Source organism: Cricetulus griseus, chromosome 4 (genome assembly GCF_003668045.3).
Source record: "Cricetulus griseus strain 17A/GY chromosome 4, alternate assembly CriGri-PICRH-1.0, whole genome shotgun sequence".
Taxonomy (NCBI): Eukaryota; Metazoa; Chordata; class Mammalia; order Rodentia; family Cricetidae; genus Cricetulus; species Cricetulus griseus.
Window position 1 is genome coordinate 37,052,103 of NC_048597.1, and position 9,090 is coordinate 37,061,192.

Below are 9,090 nucleotides of genomic sequence, written 5' to 3' on the forward strand. Positions count from 1 at the left end.
GTCACAGTTTCACGACTGCTCAAGAGAGCTACAATGCAGATCAATCCTTCACTCATATTGGGCTCTTTAGGGACAGGCAAATCATACCCAAACCATGTCACTTATTTCACATAGATAGTTCTCAATAAGACTAAACATTGGCTTTTAGTTGGGAATGTTCACAAGGCAATCTTTTAGTCTTTGAATCACCCACTGGCTGGGTGGGCTGTATCTGTGCTTCTATTCCCTTATTTATTATAACTTGTTTTCTCAAAGGAGAGTCATCAACAGTGAATGTCAGGTCCCAGAAATTTGTCTGTGTTGTTTTCTTTTATTCAAGGAACAAAGAAATGGGTGTGTGGGTAGGTGGGTGGGGGTGGGATAGCTACGTTCTTATCAAACAGTCAGAACTACATTCATTTGAAGATCAGGAAACTAGCACAGAGGAGAAATGCCAAAGGTTCTGAAAGGTGATAGGGCTTTCTCATATGCTGTGCCAGACAGTTAAAATCAATTACAAACCCTACTGGCCTATTGTTGATTCTAATAAGTTTAACTGTGGAGGTCATGGATTGATTGTTGTTGTATTCCCTCTTCGGTTAGGTGAATGATGTCAACATCTGCATGAGAATTTTAATCTGGAAACATCTTTGGACATAAATGTCTGTGTTTTCATGTTTAAAATCCTTTATCTCAATGGATAAAATTTTAAGACAACATGTTACCCTTTTTTGTATTTTTGGTTGTGAGCCTAGCAACTCCACATTGCCCTTTCTTAGGATTGCTGATTTTGTACTTAATATGGGATGCCATCTGTTATACCTTTAGTAGAAACTTTAAATAATTTTGTGACTCACTACATTTCACATACCACAAAGAACATAGAGTATGTGATGCATACTTTGTTCAGACTACAGATAGTGTTTAGAGAGGAAATAGTTGTAGTGATTTCTAAGCATGACACCATGTTATAAATTGTTTCCTTACAGACTGAGTGATACAAGTTAAAGTGGTATAAGCTGATTATGGGTATCCTTGTTATACAATCCTTGATAATCATTTGCTCACTAGGTGAGTCATGGATTAAGAGCTGCACTATTTATTAAATGGAGTTGTTAATCTTTAGGAAAAGTAGATGTTTCAGTATTTTGGTTATATTTCTTACAATGACACCTTTTTACTTAAACCTATTATCAAGAGGTATCTGTTGTCACAGTATGTACAGCTACCTCTGCTTAGGGCCCCTTGCATATCACTCTGGAGGGCTTAGCTTTCTTGATGCATACTCAAGGCATTTAGTAAGAAAATCATTTTCATTCCTCATATTTACTTCTAGAAAATGGCTTTTTAGCAGCCAGGCTGCCTCATCGAGGAATTCTGTATGTGTGTATGTGTACATGCATGTATACATGTGCTTGAACCTGTGCAGAGGTAATATGCATAGCGTTTTGATTGCCTGACTCATTGTAAATCCGGCTCATTGTAGCTCTAGCTCATAATCTTTCCAGATTCTTGATTATCTGTATCTTTCTTAGAGGGCTTTGTTTCTGAGTTTTTGTTATCTTATTTAGATGATATTGAGAAATTACTCCTTCCTGTAATTTAGAGGTTTTGAAAACCAAGAATTGAAAAATAGCAAATGTGCCTGCTGTGTTCGTGATGGTGTCCTACGTGTCTAAAACTGGAAACTGTATATAGTGGACCACTGGTGATGTATACATGAATGAGCAAATGCCTACTGAATAGTGGAAACTCAATAATTGGAACATTTTATTTTTCCTTTGCCCAGAGTTCACATGAGGTAGCAGTCATTTAATCCTCTTACCAATACTTGTAGCTATGCAATTGTGATCTCCAGTTGAAAGGGCTGTGTGGTAGCTATGTTCTGACTCTAGACCAGTGGTTCTCAACCTGTGGGTCTTGACCTCTTTGGGGGAATCAAATGACTTTTTTACAGGAGTGGCCTAAGTCTATTGGAAAGCACAGATGTTTGCATTACAATTCATAACAGTAGCAAAATATCAGTTTTGAAGTAGCAACAAAAATAATTTTATGGTTGGAGGTCACCACAACATGAGGGACTATATTAAGAGTCACAGCTTTAGGAAGGTTGAGAACCACTGTTCTAAACTGTGATCACACACAATGACCTCATCCTCTTTAGTGATTTTGGCATGGATTTTTGTTATGGGCTTGTGGATCTTAGCTGTTTTCTAATTAGATTTCCTGCATTGTACTGTACTGACTTGAAGAGACAAAGGAAAAAAATTTATCAGAGTTAAAGATATGAATTCTTCCTCACTAGTGAGACACTCTGTCAGGAATTGAGTGTCCATTTAAAGGCTCTCCCTGGTATTTTATCTGCTGAGACCAGCAACATGAGCTCCCATCAGCCTATGATATTCTGATGTTATCAAGTGATAATATGGCCATCACCACATTGATGATGCTTTTGTAAATGTTTCCTTCCTTAAGGAATCGTAATAACTGAAAATGGACACTAAGTCACAATAACCTAAAAAAATGTCATTTATTGCTATCTCTGTTTATCTCTTATTTATAATTCTCCTCTTTATCACAGCTAATGAGGAGAGAAAAATTCTGAAGTTAGTGTCACTTCCCACAGTGGAATGGCTTCCTTCAGCAGTTAGAGTGTGTGTTGCCAACCTGCTTCTGAGGCTTTTCTTCCTCTCAGTTTGTAATAACTTTGGCAGTCATCCATATGGAGAGACCCAGTGCTTGGTAAGAAAGGCCCGAGTCTTCTTTGGCCTTCCAGAGCCTTGCTGTGCCATAAAATGAAAGATTTGTTCAGCCACCAACAGAGGAGAAAGGTGGAAGAAAAACATCTTTTGGGAGGAAGAAAAGGGTATTAATGTCTAATAATCATCTATTATCGAGAATTTGCCCTTGTTTTGGGGACCTTGCTTGTTAGAACCTGAGGAATGTACAATTTAAATTTAAAGGGAAAAATAGAATCTATGGTGAAACATGTAAGAGGAACAAAATCTTTTTTCAGTTTGTAATTCATTTTTTATATTTTTATTTTTACAATGGTAATTAGACCAATTTTAAATTATAAAAAAAGCTTCTTTTACATGTCAATCCCAGTTCCCTCTCCCTCCCTTCCTCCCCTACCCCTCCATCCCAACCCCTATTTGCTCCCCAAGGAGGGTGTGGCTTTCCATGGGGGATCTTCAAAGTCTGTCATATCATTTGGAACAGGGCCTAGACCCTCCCCTGTGTGTCTAGGCTGAGAGAGTATTCCTCTGTGGGCAATGAGCTCCCAAAGTCCATTCATATACTAGGGGTAAATACTGATCCATTACCACAGGCCCCATAGATTGCCCAGACCTCCAAACTGACATTCTCACTCAGGGGGTCTGGAACAGTCCTATGCTGGTTTCCCAGCTCTCAGACTGGGGTTCATGAGAAACCCTTTGTTCAGGTTAGCTGTCCCTGTGGGTTTCTCCAGCCTGGTCTTGACCCCTTTGTTATCATTCCTCTCTCTCTGCAACTGGATTCCAGGATTTCAGTTCAGTGTTTAGCTGTGGGTGTCTGCTTCAGCTTCCATCAGCCACTGAATGAAGGCTCTAGGATGGCATATGAGGTAGTCATCAGTCTTATTATCGGAGAAGGGCATTTAAGGTAGTCTCTCAATTGTTGCTTAGATTGTTAATAGGGGTCAAACTTGTAGATGTCTGAACATTTCCCTAGTGCCAGATTTCTCTTTAAACCTATAATGCCTCCCTCTATTATGGAATCTCTTTTCTTGGTTTCCTCTATTCTTTCCTTGACTAAATCTTCCTTCTCTCTCATGTCCTCCTCTCCCCTACTCTTCTCCCTTTCTCTTTCTTCTAGCTCTGTCTCCCCTCCATCTTTAAGGACATGAAATACTTAAAGAGTTAGTTAAACTGACATATGAAAATTGAAGCACAGATCTTATTTGTACTTCTTTCTGAAGATAGACTGATGACTTTGAACCATCCCTAGGATAAACTCAAGTTGTACTTTACTGCAACAGAAGAAAGCAACTCTCAGATCTTGATGGCTTCTTGTCAGTCTGTTATTGAGCACAGTTGTTTTCAACATCACATACATGAACACAGGGTATTTGTTAGTAATAGAAGTATTTCAGTGAACACTGTAAACATTGACTTCCACTGGTTAAATCTTTGGGATTAAAAGGAGAGCCACTCAATAGGAGGTATCAATATATTGAGTTCTTTCTTCAGGGAAAGACACCTTACAAAAGAGGTTATTTTTAATCATTTACCAAAGTGCTCATAATCAGAAAGGAGCTTCTTATGTCCCTAGACTCAGAGAACAGTGTCCTTGAGATGTGTGTGTTTGGACTCTTTCATGAACATCTGTAGTGGTCTGGCTTCACAATGCACACAGGCTTGTTGGCTGGGAGCTAGGCTTTCTGTGTTAGCAGTCCACAATAATTTGTACTTAGGAACAGGATATATTGATAGTGTTACTTAATTTGCATGGTAATTTGCTTATTTTATAATTTCAGTACTTGTAACTATTCAGCTTGTTTTAGCCTGGTGATATCTGTTTTTGTTGTCCATGTTCTCCATAGGCTACCTTTTCCATGTAAGGTAGCAATTATGCTAACAGGAATAAGAACCACCTTGGAAACTTGTTAAAATGGAATTTTAATTCAGTGTGTTAAAATGTTCTTAAGAACTACACTGTACATGTTCACAAATGATTGCATAAACAGCATAATCTTCAAGACAGTGTTTGTAAACCCATGTCCAAGTAAGGAAAAGAAATCCGTGTTTCCTGTCTGGCTTTTTTCTTCTCTTTATTTGTTTTGGAGATTCCCAGTTAAGTTCAGATATGGTCTGCAAGGGAGAATACATACTACAGTGCTGGAAGACACTTGGGAGCGTCTTTTCAATTGAACAAGAGTGATCTTAATTGAAGAATATTATCCTGGTTTTACAATAGTTCGCTGTTTGCAACAGATTGTGCCCTGTCTCATCTGCAGCTGAGGAATGGTGGATTCTAATTGGAAAGAAGGCCACCTAGAAACCAGTGGGCAGCTCCTTGGATCTTCTACACAAACTTAGACCATTTGATCTCTTTTACGCTTAAATCAAAGTGCTTTGATCAAATGTGTAATCTGCCATATCTTTACATTTTTGTTGTAGTAATTTGTATTAAAAGAATCACAAGTGCAGCTAAAAATTCATTTATCATTTGTTTAACTAAACTATCTTGGTTTAGTTTACAGTTCTTAAAAAAAGTTCTTAATTAAAATATTGAAAAATGCAATTACATAAAAAAGAACTACCCTGACTCTGTCTCAAAGATTCCAGTGAAATCGTTGTTGCTGAAAGTTGTGGAAGTTGTCCCTCATAAGTTCTGGCACCACCATACTGAAGAAAAAGAGCACCAAGAAAGATTTCACCACCCTCCATGGGTATGTATTCTGTAGCCTGTGCAATATATTCCCCTTTACTACTTCTAGCCAGTGTAACTTTATGGGAAAACATTGAATGCAGGCTACAAAGTGGTGTCATGGGAGAATTTCTCCAATGTGATTTGTCTGCCTGCCTCCTGCCATTTGCTCTTCCCTAACACTCAGGATTTAAATGATCAGGATCCCAGACTCTCCCATTCATGCTTCTTTAGAAACATGAATTAAACTATGTCCTTTAGAGACTCAGCTTCTCATTTTAGGATTGAACAGTATTGTCATCCCAATTGAGCAGTACTCTTCTCCAATGTTAAGGGAACCTCACTGTTGGCACCATGGAGTCTGTTAGAAGTCAATAAGGCTTTCCCACTTATGTGAAGGTATCACTGAGGGGACAGTCACTGTGTTGTTATGAATGACATATTATTAAAACATGACATTAGAATTTAAAGCTTGCATTTGTTAGTTTTTTTTCTTGATGATTTTCCCCTTATTTATCACAGATTCTTGTAAGAATGATCACTTGAAAACAATGTGTAGAACAAGGGGAATCATTCTACTGTAGCTTTTGCGATTACAGGTTTGGGAACCAGTATTTATAAATACCATCTCTGTTACCTCGATTATGTTGTTAGACAAATCTTGGACAAATTATTTTATTTCTGTGGTGTGCAGAATAATGGTCTTTCTGATTTGTTTCAATCCCCAGAGCCTATGAATATGTTATGCATTGCAAAAGGAACTTTGCAGACAAGATTAAAATAAAGACCTTGAAGTTAGAGAATTTTCTTGGACTGTATGAGTGAGCCCAATGTAATGTGATATCTAAGGAGATGTCGCAACACAAAAATATGAAGGAGACATATAGGAGGAAAGGTGGGGAGAGGATGCTGAGGGAGAAAAGGTAGGGAGAGGCACAGAATTGAGGTAGAGTGGGAGAAAGGGAGCAACACTGTTGCTGACATAGACAACGAGAATGGGAACCCAAGGGAATGAAGGCATGGAGCCTTGAAACTAATAAAAGAGAAGCAAGTAAATTCCTACTTAGAATCACCCGAATGAAGTTTCTGTGACATCTGGATTTGGATCCGAATAAAACCAGGCTTCTGGCATTCATGAATAAGAAATTCTTTAATCCATATTGTTCTGCCTTTGACCTTTACCACAGTGGTTACATATTAAAACAGGATTAGAAAGCTAATCCAATCTCTGTATATCTGGGCTTGCTAAAAAGTTAGAAAAGTTATGGGTCTTATTTCTTAGGATATTGACCAGATCAAATGCAATCCATGTAAAAAAGGAGTGGCCATTGAAGACCTGCCACTGATGAAAGTGATGGGTGGCCATGACCTTGGTAATTGCTAAAAACTAGAGCTTTTCTCAACTTATTTTACTTTATATATCTCTGTCTGGAATTACACACTTTCATTCAACTCCTCCTAATTTTTTATGTTTCCAGGAAAAGATAGTCATATTACTGATCTCCTTTTTAATCAACCAATCAATCAAACTAACAAGCACATTTTCACCATCTACCAACTACTCAATACTATATGTGCCAAAATTTACTTTTCCAATCACATTTCCCTTAAAATTTCTATAATTAATATTTTTAGAGTTGTATGAAGTTATTTCCTCACCCCCAAGAGCTGTCCAAGGCATTCTAATGGACCTCTGTGCTATTCAGTATCCAATATGTTTTCAAATGAAACACATAATAAAAAATAGAAACATTTTGTTTTGTATGAAACTGGTGTTTTTTGTAATAAGGACAACATACCTAGATGCCAATAGTCCAGTATGTGAGAAGGGTGATTCACCCCTATTTTCTTTGATTTTTGGTACAGAAAGGTATTCTGCACACTATCAAAATTATTCTTCATACTCTTATAAACACCAAAACAGCCACAAACCCTTTGACCTACAATGGTATTCTGTCTTCAAGCTGTGCTAATGCAGGGGTGGCACAAAGCTTGTGGGAGTAACCAATCAATATCTGACTTGATTTAAGAATTAAGTCTTAAGCTATAATTTGAAGAATTAAAATAATGGAAAGAAAATGTGCCAAGAATATGGGATACTATAATTGATGGGAATTCACTGAGCCCACTTATAAATAACAAGGACCACAGTTTGCATATAGAACTATAATCTGCAAGGATCAGACATCACAGATTGTAAGGAGAGAGATTCTGATATGATGCAAGTTTGTATTGGGAGAGATCAAACAATATAGAGAAGAATTACATGAAAAATACCAGAGAATATCACACAAGTTTTTTTTGGACTATTGGTTAGCTGATATGGAACAGAATTTGTAGAAAACTATGGGTAAATTTGGTGAAGGTGTTGAGATTGAATTCCAATGTAAAGTCTTCATTGAATTATAGTCTTGTTCAATAAATCTTATTCCTGAATCTTCTTAGATTATAGCAAGCTGGATATAATGGCATGTGGCCTTAACCCCAGTGCTATGACAGGATATAGAAGCTAGTGACAGAAAGATCTCTGAAACTTGTTGTTCAGATGGTCTAGTGAAGTCCATTAGAGTCATGTTAATTGGGAACCCTCTGCAAAATGTAAAGAATGCTGCAATAATGGAAAGATATTTGGCACCAATTTCTGACCTCCACACACATGTGTATGTGCACATACACACACCCATACTAACAAAGTACATAACAACAACAACAACAACAACAACACACACACACACACACACACACACACACAGAGAGAGAGAGAGAGAGAGAGAGAGAGAGAGAGAGAGAGATACACACACACACAGAGATATAGATACAGAGAGAGAGAGATACAGAGACAGAAAGTGCAGGGCTAGGACAACACATTCTTTAGTTTGGTAAGTGTATTTTCATTTGGTGGTCACAATGAGAAGGGATGGTGTAGGGAGACACCCTAGCCCCACCCAATAGTCCTGGGACAGGTGCCAGGTGGACCCCGGGACTCACCCATAAGGGCGTGGTGAAGGAAAGCCTGGGTGACGTAAGGGAAGCTTCTTAAGGGCTGCACTTGGAGACCCTAGCCCCTTCTCTTTGGCCGCTCTAGCTGGGTTCCTGTGACCTTGCTCTGGCCTGAATTTTGCCCTGGTGCTTTCTTGAATAAAGAAATCTTACCATTACAGACTATAGCTCATCTCTGTGTGCACTCGGTAATCATCAGTTGGCACCTAACGTGGGACATGAACCCACGACCCTGGGATTAAGAGTCCCATGCTCTACCGACTGAGCTAGCCGGGCCGGGGCAGTGTGCGCGCAGGAGTCAGAGGTCTGGGAAATGAAGCAGCAGCAGTGGCCACGGCCGCGTCTCTCAAATAACTCTATTTCTTTTCATTTCCTCGTCCCTATTCAATTAAATCGATGCTGGATTTAGAGTTGTATTTGGCTTTCCTACTCAAAAATCCAAGCATGTTATTTAACAACATTTTAAAGTTTCTGTGTTATATCAAGAAGCCAATTGCTATAATACAGAATAAATGAAGAATAAGAGGACTATCTCTGTCTTTTCTTGGCTCTTTCTTTCAAGGCCTACACCCTCTCATAATTGTTGTTCTTCAAGGATTGCCTTTCCCAGTACACATACATGAACAAGCGAACATTTCTCTGATGACACTTATGTTTGAGTCCCATACAGCCAACAAGAACCAGCCTGACAACAATCCC

The 9,090-nt window shown here is 38.5% G+C and overlaps 1 non-coding gene across 1 annotated transcript; it reads right to left on the reverse strand.

The window, feature by feature from the left end:
• Positions 1–8,594: 8,594 nt before the first annotated feature.
• Trnak-cuu lies at positions 8,595–8,667 on the reverse strand. The gene has a single exon. It is a non-coding gene; the product is annotated as a tRNA-Lys (tRNA).
• Between the last annotated feature and the right edge of the window lie 423 nt (positions 8,668–9,090).